The sequence below is a fragment of the Haliaeetus albicilla genome, chromosome 18 (genome assembly GCF_947461875.1).
Source record: "Haliaeetus albicilla chromosome 18, bHalAlb1.1, whole genome shotgun sequence".
NCBI lineage: Eukaryota > Metazoa > Chordata > Aves > Accipitriformes > Accipitridae > Haliaeetus > Haliaeetus albicilla.
Genome location: NC_091500.1, coordinates 10011559 through 10031693, shown reverse-complemented (window position 1 = coordinate 10031693; position 20135 = coordinate 10011559). Strand labels below are relative to the sequence as shown.

Below are 20135 nucleotides of genomic sequence, written 5' to 3'. Positions count from 1 at the left end.
GGTGTGAACTAGATGTTCCCTGATACTTGAGCACAATCATTCTTATTTGACTATTTATGGAGTCCATAAAATGAAGGAACGGTGTCTTCTCTCCAGGCAGCTGACCTCATGAGTGTGTGTTAGATCTCAGAAAGGGGAGTGATAACCATAAAAGTAGTGTTTTGCAGAAGAAAGAGGAGAAATTTAGAATCTCATTTAGTTTTTAGACTTGAAAAAGTTCAGTAAGGGAGAACTCCTCTCTGGATTATAGCTCTGAATATGTTCTTTCTTTCCTCAACTTCTTTTCATTCTTCCCCTTTTCCTGAGTAAATATAAAATCAGAAGGAAGAAAGGAATTAACTGACATTCATTTTTTTCATTTGGATATTCATAGCTATTGCATGACAGATAATTCTACATGTTCTTTAACAACTGGATGCAACGTGCTTGTGTGTTTGCCCAGCTCTGTGTGTGTCTGTGTGTGTGTGTGTTTGTACATGCACTTGTATTGTGGTGAGTGGCAGGGAGGCCTCCAAGGAAAACACAAAAGGCTGCAATCCAACAAAATCGGAAGAAGAACACTTACTCTGAAATGGCTTGATCTGATGTTATGAAAATGCTAGAATGTAAATACAAACTATTTTCATGCCGACATCCTGGCCCTTGTGAAAAGTGGTGTTCATTTCCCAGACCTTTCTCCGGAGTAATCTGCAGTAATTTATAGCTGCTGTGAATAGCCACATCTCCTTTGTGCGGTACACATTTGTTTGAAATATTAATCAGTTCCATGAAAGGAATTGCATTTTTGAAAGTTTCCCACTGATAGATGACAGAATATACAGTCATTACTCTTTTCTGTGGTTTTCCTAAAGGGCTGTTTTCCCCATATTTTTACATTAGGAGGATGGAAGGCTTTTTCAACACCTGCTACAGTAGCTCTTGTATGAGAAGTCAGAAGACCATCTGCTTGCTGGCCCTTCCTCTTGTTACCATGTTTACATCAACTTCTCTTAAAAACCACCCACTGTTTCCTTAGTAGAAGTATTCTTCACTTCTGGAGAAGGAGTTAACTAAGAAGAGAGACGTGATTTTGTTTGATGAAGCCATACATTTTCATGGAATTATATATGTCAAACCTTGCTAAGCCAATGCCATTGTATATTACACAGAGGACATCAGTTGTTAAGAAATCTGCAGTCATGAAGAACCACTGGGATATTTACTTTTCACTCTAAATAGTCACCACAGATCAAGCAAACTGAAACTTCAATGCTAATTGTTTTTTCCTAGCAGTGAACTGTCAAACAAATATTGAAGAAGTGTCAAAAAGTCCAGTATGTTCTGACCAGGTTCTTTTAGCTATTCTACATGTGTAGTGTTTAATGGTTAATGCCAGTTTTACTTATCTGAAGATTTCTGATGTTACATGGGATTTTGATTTAGCAGAGTGATACAGCAATGTACTAAAATGCATATACTAATCAAAGAGAGATCAAAATAATTTCATGGAATGATCCCAGAGACAGTGTTAATGTTTCTTAGTGGTTTTCTAAGAACAATTCACCTTTCCTGGAAAGCAGTGGTCTCTATACTGGATATTGTTATCCAGCTTCATTGAAAATAATCTGCATATTATTATGTGTGATTAAATTAACTGCTATGTAAATGAGATGGAATCATTTAAGTTATATTTTGAGGATATTCATCAGAGCTGTTATGTGTATGCTGTAGGCTGGATTAATTTCTCCTAATTTTGGCCACTTCTATAAAGTCAACTATATTAATATTTCAAAGATATTTTAGAATATCTGTTTAACAATGCTTAGAAACCTACCCATCACTGCATGCATTCACATCAATGAGAGCATCACCTCAGAAAGAGTGAGGTTAGGAATATGTGTTTCCAACTGTAAGCCCTAGAATTATGTATGAGATGATAACATCTAGAGCTTTGGTGGACAAATATGAAAGAAAAAAAGATTTTTTTTTTTCCCTTCAGTACTAGCCAGATTCTGGTAAAACATTAGAAAGTACACAACTATGATTTGCATTCTTGATATGTAATGAATGGGCAACTACTATCTGTAAATATTTGGTGCTTTATCACTGTGAGGATTCTTGAACCAGCTGACATACAGTCATTCCAATGGATGTAGAAAAGGTTTAGTAAAAAGTGCGTATTATTGTGGTCTCAGAGGTCACAATCCTGAGTGCAGTGATATTTCATTTTACACAGTCAATGTTAAGAAAGTGCATGTCACTTAGAGCAACACAGAAAACTGCTATAAAAAGGACCCCCGAAGACAGCTTGTGATGCACATAGCCTGGACAAAAGTTGTCATCTTAAATGTTCCCAAAATTCAAATGATCTGTTCTTGGTCATTTCTCTGCTTTAAAGTTATTCTTGAAAAAATCCAAATCCCTTTCCTTAGCTGAAGTGTCTTTGAGAGGCTTCCCCCATTTGACTCCCTGATGCTGTATTCCAGAATTGCCGATCACTTAACACATATGGACCCCAGAATATTAGCTTTGGCAAGATCCCCAGGCTTTTTGCAAAATAAGAATTCACACTTCGCAAGCCAAGTGTAAGTGGAAGGTTCCCACAACACTGGTGAATCCAGAAAGATTCTCGTAGGCCATTCACATCCAGACAACTGAAGAGCTTAAAGCTGTTGACTGGCAATACCACTTACAGTCCATTCTTGTGGTAAGAAGCAAGTTATTAAATTTTCCTTTTGAAGGCGTACTGCTTGAAGGTGCCAGAAAATTAGGACTTCTCTTAGCCAGTGTTAATAACAAGCAGTTTAAGCTGGAGAATTTCAATCTATTCAATTTCATTTTATTTTGCATGGAAGAAAACCTACTCCTTAGCAACAACTTAAGTATGGTAAAAATAAAGGTTCTGTGGAATTTTTTTGTCTGTGACTTCCCTACCTGCTTATCCAGTAAAAACATGCATTCATCAGTCCATCTCAATGCTTGGAGCTGGAATCAGTGGGAAGAAAATCACAAGTGGAGGAAAATTATACTCCCATATTGACTTTTGTTGGCTTTAGCAAACCAACCTTTTTTGGCTATATTGGTAACTTGCCTACTAACCCTTGACTCAGAGGCAAGTATTAGAAGTACTTCTGTCACTTGGCTTTACAACTTAGCAAACACACGGTGCATGATTAAAAAACTCCAATAATTAATTCATGTTCAACCAAGAAGGCAAAATTGCATGGAGGTGTTGAGACCTGAGAGTTACAACTGCAAAGGAAGAGAGGAGTTTCTCCCTGGGGTTTCACAGACATGTGGTGCACCCTTGTGCGCCATTCTTCTGTGGGAGGTTGATTTTATCTCCAGGAGGTTGATACTGGGATTTATTCAGGGGAGATGAAAGTTGCTCAGTGCTTTCTCCTTTACTGGTGGTAAAAAGACTCCTGTGTGGCTTTTTAATAGGATGGTGGGATTTATGTACATATTCCATCTTACAGATTCCGTTTATATGTATAATACATGTATATATCCATACAGCTGTCTTCGTAAGTTCAGAAACCCCTTCTGCTGATGCTGACACCAGACCAGGGTACGGCCTGGTACTGTATCAGACAGGGATCTAGGGCTCAATTTACTTTTGTAGTGAAGTAGACTGAATCCCCATCAGTTTTCCAAAATCTACAGTATATCACAGAAAAAATGGGAAACTATGGGAAAAGTTTGCCACTGAATTTTACTTTTTCTTCAACTCATTTTCCACAGGCCAGGCAGTAAGAACTAATTAAAAGATGCAGCTGAAAAATAATGACTTTTGGACAGTTTTGAAACTGAAGTAAGCATAGGAGAAGGAGAGGTAAAAAATTCCTCCTCCAATAGAAATATTCTTGCAGGATTTATTTTCAGTTAAAATGTGTTTGGGTACATACCTAGCTCTTTATAACTCCATCTATAGTTCAGCTACAGCTTATCTTTTATTATAATGACATTTTAAAACTGCAGTAAAAAAGTGACAGTGCGGATTTATTCCGTCTTCTTTTAACCTGACTGACTCAAGTACCGATAATAGTCTACAAATGGCAACATACACATGAGTGTGGGCTGTGTGACTGTGCTTCTTTTCACTATTCCCTTAATTAGATTGATGGGGAAAATTAGCTTAAGTATAAAATGTAATCAAGTGCTTCTCCTTAATCAGGATCATGTGCATAATGAGATGATTGACAACAAATATCAAGAAACCACAAGCAGCCAAGGGGACTACTGATGGTATTGGAAAACATTAAACCATTATTAGTAGTTATATATTTACATACATAAGTAGGAAACAGATTAAAAAGTAATAACAGATTCTACAGCATTGTTCTGATTCCTGTACAAACAGCACTGCTAAAGGATTCTTTCCTTTCTTATGTGTGAATGCGTTTGTTATCTCTTAGCCAAACAGTTTGGAAAAATATGAAGCAATAGAACTAGCCGAATCCCTACAGAGAAACAAGAGCTTATCTGAAAATTATGTCTGCTGGAAAAAACCCAGCACACACGGGTCACTTGCAAATTATAACCTAAGGCCATAACCATCTCATAGCCCTTCAATTGCTTGTGTGAAATGCATTGATGGTCTCAGTCCAATTCCTAGCAGACAGGTGTCCGCATCACTGGAATCACCAGGTGGAGATGACTGCATTTTTTCCCATTAAAAAGGTGATTATAGCTAACACAGTGTAAAACATTAATATAAAGTACTTATAGTTCCCACAGCAGATGTTACAGAAACTTGGAATCTTGCTCACTGGAGAAAATTGTGCCCAGATGCTTGTACTTAAACTTTATGGTCCGAACTCTGCCCTCAGATGTACACATAACTCCCAGAGATTTCAGGGGGGAGTAATGTTCATGTATGTCAGGGCCATGTCCAACTCCTTTCACAGAGTGCATACTGATGTTCAGGCATATTGTGGGACATGCAGTCAAAACCTCAACCGTGGGATCTCAGGTGCAGTGTGGCGCTGCCCCAGTTTCACAAGTTGTGCATGCTAGTGTTGGTGCTACCAAAACTTGCTTACCTGAACTTTATTCTGCATGTTAACATTTTGCTCTGCTAGGAGGGCAGCCCATTTGCTTTGCTCAGGTTGCTGCAATGTGTGTCAGGTAAAACCTTCCTGAGGGAAAGCAAAGTTAGGCTTCCCTGGAGGTCAGCTGGGATGCTTGCTGGGGAGACATTCTGCTTTACAAGATGAGGCAGACAAGCCTGTATGTTTAGGGCACAGTGGTGACTAAAAAGAGGAGCAGGGAGCAAATACATAGGCAAGTTTAAGACAGAAGGAGCCTTTCCCAAAGAAGGGGGTTAGGTTCATTCAAACCATGAAAATGCTGAACAGTTAGAGAGATGGGAGAAAACAACTTGCCACGTTAGGATACAATGCGTTTAGGGCAAGATTTATTTTGAACTTTTTTAGTATTAAACATCTTTTCCCAGTTTAATGTTTGTGTTCTGATAAAGCTCAGCTCCCGAGACTGAGAGCCTTCAGACAGTTTTGCTTTCAAGAAGGGTGTGGTAGTTCCCTGTGGAGATACTAGCTGACTGAGTGTCCCCTTTCTATTACTACTGATGGTAACAACTCCTACTTGTGTTTTGGCAGCTCTCAGAAGCTCTACTTATGATTCAGGACATCAATGTATGCACTGACCCAACCAGCACAGGTCCATTTGAGATCATACTCTGTGCCCGTCATCATTGCATTTGCATGCTTATATATAATAGCTTGATCTTCGACACAGTTAATGAGAACATTAATTTTAACCACTATGTGAGCTGCTACACAATCATTATGGTAAATATATCCTGGTTTTTTATGTGTTTTTTTTTAAACATTAGAGCATCAGAAGAGCCCAGATGAAAACTGTGTTCAAATAGAAGATTAAGGCATGCTGCCTATTCTTTTCTTCATATTCATAACATTGGAGATATGATATGATGTGCCATAAATTTAGCTAACACACTGCTCGATTAATCTGTCAGCATAATCAGTAGATAATGTCCTAAGGGCTGTTGTAAATCAATCACTTAACAAAAGCAGAGGCTAGATACAATTTTTTTTAATGGTCATTAATAACGATCTATAGAAAAAGGGATTTCTCACTTTAATGTGGGATTTTGAAAAGTTAACTTCAGTTGTCTAAATGCTGAGTGTCTGACATGTACAGCTACATGCTCCCTGTAGGGAAATAGACACATCAGAAAGTTGTTTAATTCCATCCTGAAATGAGTGGAATGAAACCTCCCTGGAGATTCTTTCATCTTTTTCCAATGACTATTGAGTGATCCCAAGACAGCACATTTAAATGAATCTATTAATTTTTACCTGGCCCCTCACCGAGAAGATTATGCTGCAAATGTATGCTTAACATAGCTACACTTGCCTCTGAGCAAACTAATATCTATAAAGATATGGTCCTTGAAATAAACATTTTATTTCAAAATCACAGTGGGGTAAAAGCACGTCAGACACATATGTGATTCCTGTGATGAGCAATCGTGGTCCTCAATTCCCCTTCTTGGCTCTGCAAAATGAAAAGTTTTCTGTTTTGGGAGGACCACTACTAGTTATACTGCAGAGACTAATCACAGGTTGAAAAGTATTTTGACAATTAGGCATTAAAGAAGTTGTGATATATTTCGGATAGTTTATTACTTATTATTATCATTATTCATTAGTACTCATTATTATTTATTATTCAAGAAAGAAGAACTGATGACCAGGCAACTGAATGAGAGAGATACAAGAAATTAGCTTTGTCAAATTGAAAGCATCAGGATCAGGCGGGGTTCTCCATAGCTCCAGGAAAAGGGTTCATGCTCACAGTCTGAGCACAAGCAGGAACAGTCTGGAAGAGACATCGCTGAAGGTACTCCCTGGTTGTCAGGTCTCAGTGTAGGCAACGTGGAAAATACCCTGCTCTTGCATGGGATGGAGAGTTGAATATCTTGTCTTGCCCAACCCACTTCCAATCTTTGCAAGGCTCTTGCATTTTAATGAAGCATTTCATTACTTTTGGTGGAGAAAGGATGTATGTCAGACACGCATCACTGCGGAAGGAGAACTTGTGTAGTTCTTGGGAACTTCACAGTGAACCCAGTTCGGGTGCACTGTGCTGACAGAAGGGAAGGCAGAAAGGCTAGAAATGCTGACACCCCTGCCCCCAGACCTGAACTGAGAACAATGCAAATTTTTGCATCAGAAACACTATGATCAGAGTTTTACTTAAAATCTGAAACACAAGAACTGGTAAGAAAATGAGGATCAGTACAATACAGATAAGATGTGAATTCATACATGGCACTAATATGAAGTGCATAAAATACATGATCATATCAATAGCAAAAGAGAGTGAACACAAATAAAAAGAGAGGTTTAATGTGAAACATTTTTCCTTGAAAGTTCTTAGCAGATGGCCAACCTGTTAAGAAAGAAATCCTATCCACCCAACTAAAGTTAGAGGCTATGAGTGGGATTCTGTTGCCTAAATGTGGGCACCCAGGGGCATCTGAGGTGCCTCAAAGTATCCAAGATATCTGAGTGGAGCTGGGAGACAGGTCTCAGGACTTCAGGAAACTCCGCTCCCTTCTGCAGAGTCAGGTGGAGGCCAGCTAGGACACAACTCAGTGCCTGAAGTGACGCTGAATCCTTCTGTTTAGGCAATGCAATCTCTCCCTGGGTTTCAAAACAGATCATGGGTAACTGCTGAGGTACCCTTATGTATGGCTGTAGAAACAATGCTGTAATAAACAGTAGCAATGAGCCCAACCCTTCTCTTAGAAGTTCATCAAAGATAAAAACTTTTATTCCACTACATATAGGAAAATCAGATACCACTAATGCTAACTTACCCCCTGTCTGTATAGGACAGATGTATTGCTCTCTAATTTCTAATATGAAATTATTCTGTCTGACACCACAGAGTGTGTAACTTTTGGTTGGGTTTGATCAGATTGGCTTTTTGATCTCTGCCCATGGAAATCACCTGCTTATTTTAACTTCTGAATCTCTGCCTCTTGAATAATTTCTGAACATCTTATTTAGTATTAATGTGATTAGAATTCCATAATGGAAAGATCTGTAACTTGCATTTATATTCTGCTATTCATATTGTGATCTTTATTTATTTCTAAATTATTGTCAGTATTGATCACTACAGCCAAATCAAATAAGCAGCAGCGATCTTCAGTGCCTAGGGAAGGATGAAGGATTTCTTTTGGGGGACTTCAGGAGGCTGACAAATGCTGGCTGGCAGCTGCATGCTGCCAGTACTGAATGTCCCAAGAATTTCAAAATATTGTACATGTTGATTGTCTAAGTCAGAAAGTGTTGCACTCAGTGCAGGACAGCTCTGTGTTAGACATCAAGTTAGTAGAAGAATTTCCCAGTACTTGTGGTTCAGCTCAAGTGTTTGTGACTTGATTATAGTTGCTTTGTATAAACATAATAAAATCCTAACCATCTGTGCATGGCTGTACAATACACGTACAGAGACACACCCGCACGCACTCCTAAGTACTCTCACACACACACACACACACACGCATGTATTAACGTCTGCAGCATTTGTGTGTGTGTGCGTGTGTGCATACTCTTTGTGCTTTAAAAAGATCAATGTCACAAAGCTGAAAACAATTACGAAACAAATCATCTGGGAGGAAAAATTTAATCAGAAAAACGTGAATGGTAATTAAAAACTGTTTACTTCAAACCCTAAACAGTGTAATCCCACAACTGAAAAGCTTGTTTGAAAGAACCAAAATGAACAAATGAAAGCAGCAGTAACAATACCTATATCTATAACAGGTGTAGCAAGAAAACAATTTATAATGTGGATTTGGTTGGGTTTTTTATGTTGGAAGCTGTAGAAAACTGACACTGCGAAGAGAAAATCTGGCTGTAAGTGTTAAGGGCAATACAAAGAAAGCACTTTTTGGGGAACAAAAAGAAAATGAACAGGGTTATTGATCCATTTTTAGAACAGTAAATAACAATGCATAAGAAGACATCTGTGTTTAATAAATATTTTTGTTCTGAATTGAAATTAAAAGGTAGATAATACATTTACATTATATAAAAATTTTATTATCTAGTAATAATCAAAGTTCTTAAATAACAATCAGCATTAGATCTGTATTTTTTCCATTTGAGAGCTTTAAAATAGCTGCCCAAGGAAGATTTTAGAATCAATAGCATTGTCTTTCAGTGAGTATTTCAATACTTTGGAAATACCAGACAGTTGGAAGAAAGATCATGCCGAGCCTATATGTAAAGGGAATAAATATGGTGATGCTAGTGATTACAGGATTGTCAGGGGGATGCTCATTTCAGACAAAAGCATGGAATATATATTAGTCAACCTGATTCATAACAAATTTGAAGAATTTAATTAAAGACAACCCGCATTTGCTTATGAAAATAGATGTCAAAATACTTTGATGCAGCAATAACATTACAGCAACATAGTACACTGATGATAAGAGAAAAAGGTCAGTGTTATATATTTTAATTTTTGTTGATATTCTTTCATTGAGATGGAAAGGGCATAGAATCAACATAACATGTTAAATAGATATAATCTGCCTAAGCAATAGATCCCAATAAACCATTTTAAGCAGAGAATCATTATCAAGCAGGTGAAAAAGAAGGTTGTATCTTTAAAAAGGATGAAAAGTCATGGTGGATAAACAGCTGCAAACAGACTCTTCATGTGGACTAATGGATGCAAAGTTGAAAGTCATATTTGAATGTATAAAAGGGAAGCATTCAGTCATCAATAGCTCCTCAAACTTGGTGCAAACCACGCTGGAGACTTATTCTGATGTCCACACTGCAAAGATCTATGAAGAACAATGAGGTGGAGTCAAAGAAGAGCACCAAGGAGTAAATCAGCTTCTGAAGAACTCACCTGGATCTAAGCCCTTCTTTCAGAAGGAAGATAAAGAGTTGGAGCTTAACCATTTGTAAATACTGGCATACATAAATCAATGCTTCGGGATACTTTAAAATCAAAGGATCCTAGATTTTTTCACATACTTTATGCAGACATTAATTCCACTGCCTCTGAAATATCAAAAGATAAGCTTGAAATATATTTCCAGAATAATTCTGTCTAAAATAATTGCAGCTTGATTTACCTATATACTCAGTACTGCAATATTTAACATTTAGTTTATTCCTTGCAGTTATCTCAAGGGCTAAAACTGTCTGCTTGGGTCACAGAATCTGAGCCCAAAGACCACGTAAGACTGGAAGGAAAGAGCAGAAGGAGTGATAATGACTGCAGTTTGCATCTAAGTATTTTCCATGGATTTTCATGGGTTGAAGTATCTGTTACGGGTCACTGTTTGGGTCATAAAATTTTATCAGTGAGTTCCTGAAAGAAAGAGGCCGCTTTTTCCAGAAGGAGAGGGGAGATGATGTTGTATGTATCAGTAAAAACTGCTGTAAGGCTTTTACAGTGGTCTACACAAAAGTGAATCAGATGTGCATATTGGGCTCTTAGATGTAAGAAAGCATGAAACGAAATGGACTGTAACAATTATTCTAGCATAACAGTTCAGTGGAACCCCTCCCTCCTCACTGAAACTTTTGTTGTTAAGAAATGCCCAGTCCCTAGCGTTGTGGAAGGAGTAGAGGTGTGTTGTGTTGTTATCTAAGGTCACTCGTGTAGATCATCTCCTTGTGAGAGAGTCATATGCATTTCCAGGGACTTGCTGAAAGCTAGCCGAGGATTCTGGTAGGATAAAAGCTTCTTGTACTCCCAGTAATGTGCTTCTCTTTCAGTTGTGAGGACACCTACAGAGGTGGTAGGGAAGGGCCTGTTTTTTCATACATTCACATATGCCTCAAACCACAGAGATATCCAGAAATATGAGATAAACATTTACTACTACTATAAGGAAAGAATCAGAGCCTGTATAATTATTTTCAAGACACCTAAGAATACCTAAAAATGTGAAATGTAAAAATAAAATAATTATTTAAACTTTGACACTCTATTGCCATTTGCAGCCTGTTAATTTTGTGAAATGCTAGCTTGTATGCACATGGTGCAAAATGAGAAAGAACATTGTTTCCAGCAAGTTGCACTTTTTATAAATTGCACAATGCAACAAAATGCACTGTAGAAGAAACATCCCAGGCCTAAAAAGAGAAAATAAAATGATTTATTTTTCTCATGTTCCAAAAGCTTTTCAAAATTACATAATTAGAGGAAATATTTTGTCAATTTAATTACATTGAAATGCTGAGTACTACATTCCATAAGTTGACAATGCATGAACTGGTATATTTTCTGCAAAGGAAAAGCTCCTAAGCTGGTTTCAAGCTGTTAGAAGTTACCTTTGTGTATTAATTTGTTATTAGACTAACAATGTATAAGCCAGGAAAAATGAAAATAAAGGTAATGGAGAGATACTTTTGATGACAAGGAACTGCTTGTATTTCTTTCAAAATGTACAACAAATTTTTGTGTTTAAACTTTAGGAATTGGAGTACTCTGAACTTGTGTTGATATTTATAACATAATGCTTAGAAAGAAATCCAGATTACAACAGAATTTTTTACATACTTTTCTGATCATAAGTGTAACTCACCTAAAAAGACATTATAGCAAAGCAGAAATAATGGAAAGAGCTTTCATTCAGCAGTATATATTACCTACTATCTGACTTTGATAGTGTCTTACGATTTGATTTCAGCAAACAGTGAATTTGTTGCAATTCAGCTACTTCCTTTGGGAAACAAATTACCTTTCAGGAAATCATAAGAATTCCAGAAGGACTGAAAAACATGACAAAAGTCTCCATGTACATTGTTTGCATAAGAAATGCTGTACACAAACATTCAACAGAACTTACATCCAGCAGAACATGCATCCTTCAGAAAGCTTTTAGTGTAAAATGGTCTAATACTCTGTCTTCAAATCCTCATTTTCAGTCTTCTGAAACTCAGAAAATATATAATGTCAGTTTCTAACTCTAACATTGTAGAAATGGGAATTTTCTTACATAAATAGAGTTGGACAGATTATAGAAACCTACTGCATATTATTTCTCCTAAGGCTGTGCTTCATGGTGGTTTTAGTTCTACATGTAGAATTTTGTGAGCTTAAAAGGAAGGAAAGTGCAACTTTATGAAGTTGATTTTTTAAAAATTTAAACTGTATTTCTGAGAGCACTTAAGAGATAAATACATGGTACGCAAAGAAAAATGGGATTTCTCCTTTGTTTCCCTTGAAACAAAGTGTTGTTTTTTATTTACTCCAAACAGACAGACTTGTTGGGGGACTAAGTATGTGTGCGTTAGTGAAAAAATACCAGTCAACTGGATGTGATAATTCTAGCAGAAAGTTGTTTCCCAGAAAATCTGGGACATTTCTTCAAGGTCTTGTATTCAGAAAAAGTATTTCACCATAAGTGAGAAACAATGTAGGCATCCAGCTCCCTCAGAAGACCCTGAGCAAGCAACCAATAAACAAAAACAAAATGCAAATCATTCCCATGAAGACCAGACCTGAATAAGCCTGGCTTTAGGGGGAATCTTTCTAAATAGCTTCTCTGGTGTCTAGTAATGTCACTGTGCAGATGCAGCAGCTTTTCTGATAGTAGGGATGCTAACCCATGGTCTTTTCTTAATCCAGTAGTTTATTTCCCAAATCTTTTAGGAGCTTAATATGTACGAATTGTCTGTTCTACCGACAAATGTGGTTGAATTTGGTGAACAAGGTTAAGTTTATTGGCAAGCTGGGATATATGACAAAACAACATGACTGTGGGACAAATAAAACCCTTCCCTGCACTCACATCCCCTATCCAAAGCAGGATCTTCTTCCCTTAAAGTGAGAAATGCCAGAAATTCCTTGAAATTTATTACAATGCTGCTGTTTTCAAGTCCGGGGCAGATGCAGCTGTGATACTGATGGTAGCAATTCCACCGATAGACATCTTGTCTTCTCACCCACATTCCAGGCCATTTCTGGAGCTGCTGCTTGGAGGGATGGGGAGCATATGGAAGACTGCTTCTTCAGCTTCTTACCTTTTCCTCCTGCCCCTGCACCCTAACCCCACCAGGGTATACTGCCAGGCTGCAGTCAGAATGTGCGCAGTGTCTCCAAATTTTCTTCGGTATGTTGATATGATACTGAGATCATTTTTGACTGCAGCATGGAAGTGGCCTGTGAGTAGCATCAACGGGCTGGGAGGTTGCAGCTGACAAAATTCTGCCTGCAGGTCTCTTTGTCTGCAATTGCAGAACTGGGGTCTCACCATCTCTTGGCTCACTTGGTAATTATCATAGAATCATAGGATCATTTAGGTTGGAAAAGACCTTTAAGGTCATCGAGTCCAACCATCAACCATGCCCACTAAACCATGTCCTGAAGTGCCTTGCCTACGCGCTTTTTGAATACATCCAGGGATGGTGACTCAACCACTTCCCCGGGCAGCCTGTTCCAATACCTGACAACCCTTTCAGTAAAGAAACTTTTCCTAATATCCAGTCTAAAATTAGAGAGGACCATTAGGGACAGCCTGTCCTCCCAGCCCCTTCCCAGCTGCAGCTGGGTTCTGCAGCCCCTCGCCAGCTCTCCGTCTGCAGGTACTACCCGAAAGTCATCTGCAGATCACAGAGCAGAGCCAGCCATCTGACGTTTACAGCTTTTTAAAGGAAAGATTAATTAGAATCTCATTCAGCGTAGGCTTTTACCACTGAACAAAACTTTTTGTTGATTTTCAAATGCATTTGTTATTTGTTAGTAGTCAATTTTCCCAACAGCATTGTGAAGATCAAATAGACTGGAAGTACTAGTAATTTGTGGATCCTGTATATTCACTGTACTGATGAAGTTTAAAAGTGCAATCATTTCAGATCCCAGCTGAATCACTGCCATCAGCTACAGTAGTCCTTAAAATGCATATCTGCACTTACAAAAAAGCAGGAAAAGACTTAGTGGAGGATGACTTCTCATTTTTTTAGCTCAGGAAGTGTCATAGAATCCTATATATATATATTTGCATTTTTTTTCCCAAGGTCAGTGTAATTTTTTAGCTCGTAAAGTCAGTTCTGTCTCTCAGGCTAAGACTAATGCTGCCAGTGTTGTGAATCAGCTCTGCTACTTGTATCTCCACAATGGATTCCTTCTACAGTGGAGACCAAAAAGTACAGGTGAATATGCATGAATCAGGGGCTTACTTTGACATAAGCCTTGAACCGCATCTTGTTCCTCAATACCAACAAATTAGTAGTTCTTTCCCAGCTTTCCTATAAAAAAATTTATGATTAAAGCAGAATCAACAAGTTGAGAGCAACCTGTATTGATGATTGCAAGTTGCTTTTTTCTTATCTTATATTACCACATTTTGTCCCATGAGGATTTCTGGTGGGTTATCATGACTAAAGAAAACTCACAATACTTGCCTTAAGTTATCATTAATTCTTTTTTACTATAACCTACATATTCCATCAAAATGTTTTCAATATGTTTTAATGCGGCAACTTTAAACAATGTTGGCTTTTTAAAAACATGGTAAAAGCAGTCTATTGTAAAGATTTTTAAATTAAAACAACTTTGGAATTTTGATTCTTTGTGAGAAAAGTTTTCATTTTTATCATTGTCACTAATAATCATATACTGAATAGATCTTTTAATAACTAGAACAGACTGAAATAGTCTAAAATTTAAAAAATGGAAAGAGATCATAGTTATATGTATTGGTGTGCTGAGTTCTAGATGTTAATGGAAATTAGTCTGAACATTTTCCTCAAGGAATATGAAAATAGAATAAAAATAGACTCCCCCATTTGTTACAAAATATCTTATAAGGATTGATACTGTAATTACAAGTCTTGCGGAACTTTGTGTGCCAGTTATATTACTGAGCTAAGCACATTTAACCGGTGAAGTTGAAGAAGTCAAGCAAACATTTTGCAAAACAAGTCAAAGATCTTCTCAGATGAGCCATGGCGATGGTTAAAGTCCTGTCCTTTGGGAGAGTGGGAGCTAGTTACAAGCATTCAGTGTAGATGTTTTTGAGTAATTTCCTTTTTGACTTCCATAAATCACACAGTACTTTAATTGCAAATGCATTACCAGCAGACCATGGCCTAAGCAGGATTATGGATTTTCATTTGTTCATAAGATTAGCCCATGGTTTTTAGTTTACTTAAGATCCTTTCAAATGCTCTTCTCTTATCTGTAAACTACAGTAGTGATTGTGTTTCAGGCTGCTTAATTATTAATCTTTATTTAACAAACGTAGTAATTAGATATTATTTGATATAAAACATACTTTTGTTGAACACTGAGTTCATTTTCTGCCTAACTGAAATGAAAAGTGGGAGAGGAAAAGACAAATGTTAGACTTTTCTCATTTAAGCCTCATTTTTTCCAAGTTCACAAAGTAGTTGTAAAAATCGATTCATTTTGCAAACTTCTGATATTTTACAATGACAATTTCATCCAAAATACAATTTGTCTGCAAGTTCTAGAAATGTTTTTTTTCAGCCTAGTTTGATATAGGATGATTGGTTCAGACTGATCAAGTAAGTCACATGGTATTAATTCTGTTAATTAAGTCACTCCAGATATGCTGAATCCAGCCCATATAGTCATGAGGCTTCACAAACGAGTGTTTGGCTTTTAGGAGTCTTTAAAATACAGGAATGTGGAATAATCTGCTCTTCACAGCCATGATGCATTAAACAAGAAGTAACCAGTTTAACTTGCAGTGAGGGACAATTTTATTATATATTAGGAAGAAAGCCACAGTCAAGGAATGGAATAAACTGGCTGGAGAGTTTGTAGAGTCCTAGTCACTGGAGCATTTAAAACCAGATATGCACATATCTGTAATGGTGAATATATGGACCCTGCATGGGCACATAGATATATTAAATGTTCTGTTTATATAATTTGTGGCCCTTTTTTATGTTATCCTCTGATTTTATGTCCTTTTCCTAAGCCACTCTCAGATAAGCAGTAGGATACTTAGTGGTGCAGTATGGAAAGAAGTATGTACAGAAGGAAGTATGTGCTACTTCTGAAGCAGTACGGAAAAGAAGAATAATAAATGAGAACAAGCAGAAAATCACAGTATATGTAACAGATATTGCTTGTATCACTTAACATACCACTGGAAAATTTTTAGAATTTAGTGATGGAAAGGGTATAAAAACTAGACCAGAAAAACTCACCCAGACCAGCATAGTAAGGAAGGGAGACATTCCTGACTGTTCCTTCAAAGACACTGGAAAAGAACAATCCGTCTGCAAAAGCTGGTTCAGAGAAAGGTAGGCAGTAGGCCCTTTTCCAGCATAAGACTCACCAAGTGGGGATGAGGAAATAAAATTTTCTGTTTCAAGGCAGGATATGTAATAATACAGTTGGATGGAAGTGTCCTTGATAGGGGTGGTCTGTGTGGAATGGGGAACAGGATTTGGTGTAGTCCTTGGCGGACTCCAGTAGCCATCTGTCATGAGATAGTATTTAGAACTTAGGGATGATTAAGCTAGCTGAAAGTTTGCCTTTGCTCAGCTTCTTTTGCTGTTGTTTATATTTGCTGTGCTTGTATATTTTATGACTTGGATAAGTAAACAATAAAATCTGCCTTAACTCTATTTTATAACTTCTAGTCATAAATAATATTTTGGACATATTTTGGGATCCTGCTGGGTTACAAATTTGCCTTCCTGCTGCTCTTCTATATCAGCATTAATGCCATCTACTTTCCATCGAGCAGTGCCAGAGGTGCTTGGAGGTCATCAACTCCGATGCTAACTAGTTTCGGTTCCTGTCTCATGTTGAAAACTGGTGAAGTTGTTATATTTCAAGACAGGAGTATGCCTTGGAGAAGATATTGCTGGCAACATCATGATTTTTTCCCTCTAAATATCCTGGCCCAGAGTTTTAATGTAACTGCTTATTAGTCAAAACAATGAGAGGAGCTTTAAGGGACTAGACGCAATGCACTAAGGGCCCTGTGAGAACACTCACAGTTAAGTAAAGCCATGTGAAAGAGGAACATTTAAAAGACTGTACACAGCCACAAGACCAAAATAAAATTGTCATGGAGATGGGTGTCTACATATACATATACATGTTTATCAAAGGGCACTGTAGAGGCTGAACTTACTCTAAGATTTATGTTCGGGTGAGGGAAAGGTTGTCTCGCAGAGCAGTGAGGATGGAAGGAAAGGATCTCTCCTTCAGTGAGGGGCTCTGCTGAAAAGAGTGGACTAGAAAACAAAAGCAAAATAATACCGCAACTGAGCCCAGATCATGCACAAACAGGAGAGGAGAACACCATCAGCACAGAAACTGTATATATAAAATAAACTACCCCACCATGACAGAAGTAGCATGGAAAAATACAAAGGGATGTTTCTTGGGCTCATTGAAATCAGGGTTAAAAATCCTAATGGCTTCACTAGAGCCATATGTTTTATCCAGGTTTTTGTAATGACATTTTATCACCTGATTATGTATTCAGTCTGGCCTGAAAATGCCAGCTCTTCTGATAAATGCATGTGGCCAGAGAACATCTTTTACTGAAGCTGTTTTCTTTCCTTTTTTTTTTTCTTTTGTTTTTCATAAACTGGTGAAGAAACTGTTTGACATAAAAGACCACCAGAAAATTGAGTATCTTCCAGGAAAAGGTAAAAGTGGGCTCACTGGATAAGATGTGTGCCACAGAAAAAAAGGGTCCTGTACCTTTAAGCTGAGGTAGTACCAATTGAAAACTATGTACAGAAGAAGTAATTAACTGGCCAAGTCTTCCTGGAGAAAATGTTCAGCTCCAGAAAGAATATTATAAAAAAATCAGAGGATATGATGTTATTCTATATCCATCTGCAATGTATTACATGCATAAATGCGGTGCTTGTGTGCATGTGTGTTTATGTGAATATTATGTGTATATTATATAGTAAATAAATGCAATGCACAATTTTTGATACACAGTACATAGTTGTCATTGAAATAGATGGTTACAGAGCTGTACTTGTCTGCTGGTAGGATGACAGAGGAGCTGAGGAGGTCCTACTAGAGGTAGGCACCAGTTCCCAGAAGATTGCTCTGTAAGCCAGCAGAAGGTGCGTGTCCTCCCACAGGCCAGAGCTTTTGGTATTTCTTCACATAAGGACTAAGAATAGATCCTTGTATTCATGAGCAACATAGTTTTGAATAGAAATTTCAAACTATGAAAAGTGTTGTAAAGTTTCAAAGCAATCAGTCACCGATAAAAATTCAGGTGATAAGTGCATATGAAACATCCAGGACAGGAAGAGCTGTTAGAGTATGGGTTATTTAAGAAGCCTCAGGCTAATGTTTTGTGCTTACGGTCTTTGCTAAGCAGAGTCACATGGCATCTATAGGCAGGATTTCAGGAGGACACGAAAATCCACTTGTTTGATCCATCTATCCATCCACTTCTCTTCTGGTGAAGTATTCATACAAAACACTTTCTGAGTTTCCATATTTTTCTCTCGTCCACTAGACTTACCACAATATCCTAAAGGCTGAAATGACCAAAGAAGCGCGATGCAGCTGTTTCCTTACTGCCTACTGAACATTTTTTGCAGGTATCGACCCTCTGCAAAGTTGAGAAATGTGTTTAGTCCAGGTTCATCAATTCGGAGCAACTGTTTAGGAGGCCATTGCCCCTGAAGATACCTACGGGTCCCAGGAACGTGACTCACCCAGGGGACCTCGGCGGACTCCAGCAGTCTCTCCTGTTCGACTTGCTGAGTGAAAATGAGCGAATGGAGGTAGTGGAATCCAGGTCAGTGCCTCGCATGTCATTTGGTGGTCTTTCAGTTGTTGATTGCTTTCTCCATCGAAAGGTCTTTGATTTTAATCGGATCATTGTGTGCACATATGGATATTCCTGGTGGCCTAACCAGTGAACATAATTAAAAGAAATGATTGCCTTTCACTTTAAGCAAACATCTGGTTTTACTTGAAACAAGATGACTTAGCTGTTTCAGAAACATTCTTGTAACCCTGGATTCACATTTTCATCTTAAAATATATATTTTCTCTGTTCAAGCAGCATGTTAATGTAAACACTATATATAACTGACAACCAAAATTTTCAGAAGTATTTGGTGCTCTGAGCATTAGTGAAACCACAAGAATTATTACATTTTTGATTTGATCTCTGTAAATCTGTTTCAACAGTCACTCTGATTTAAACAATTATTCTGATTTATACTCCAAGAACTATAATTTGCAGAAAATGTAACCATGTGAAAACATGTTTTTGTATAGTATATCTTGGCAACCTTGTTTTGTTGTGATGTCATTGCTTTAGGTTTCATGGAAATACTGAGGGAATAAAAGGAAAACAAGACCCTCTCTTTGAAGTATATTCTCATATCCCCTCTCTCCACCCCTAAAAGGGTTTTAATGTCTTTTTTCCATAATGACACTGAGTTTTCTGTTATTGCTTGACTGACATTTTAGTCAGAAATGTACTAAAGACTCTCATGAAAGGAATTTAATTGAGAGGGAAGGATTTGTCACCTTTCACTTCTCCCTATCAGGTAGGAATCATCATTTGTATAATGAGCTATTTTGAGATCGTGGGGTTCTTTGCTTTCATGTTGTTACAGTGCCAGATTCTAAACAGTTAAACACAAGCACGTATGCAAGATACACAGAGCAGAGAAAATGAAATTTCAGACCATTTATCAACAGCAGAAGTAACATTGGAGCTTTCTCCATTAGAGCTCTATCTAATCTGGTTTATTGTAACATCTGAGGGAAGATGACTGTGCTTTATTAAACCAATAGCTCTCATTCACTTCATCACATCTGCTCTTTCTAAAAAAAAATAAAATAAAATAAATACAAGGTTATTAAGAGTAGCCCTTCATTATAAAAAGCATACGTTACAGATACATACAATAGAATGAAAAATGGCAAAAGAAAATGTCTTCATATGGAAGCAATCCATCTGGATACACCTAGATATGGTATATGGGGATTTCCAGTACTATTAAAAAGGTTATCCCTAGTACAAGATATTAAAAATATGCCTTGTATGATTTAGGGATTTTAAACATCTCCAGTGTTTTTACTGAAAGACGGGAAAAAGAAAGAAAGGGGAAAAAAGGAGAGCATCACATTCAGAAACA

General features: G+C 37.5%; 1 long non-coding RNA gene across 1 annotated transcript in view; it reads left to right on the top strand.

The window, feature by feature from the left end:
* Nucleotides 1-19219, top strand: part of LOC138689895 (uncharacterized) — a 37900-nt gene extending 18681 nt beyond the window's left edge. Inside the window, exon 3 of the long non-coding RNA XR_011328689.1 lies at nucleotides 18579-19219. This is a non-coding gene — a long non-coding RNA (uncharacterized lncRNA). The remainder of the gene's footprint in view (nucleotides 1-18578) is intronic.
* Nucleotides 19220-20135: the final 916 nt, after the last annotated feature.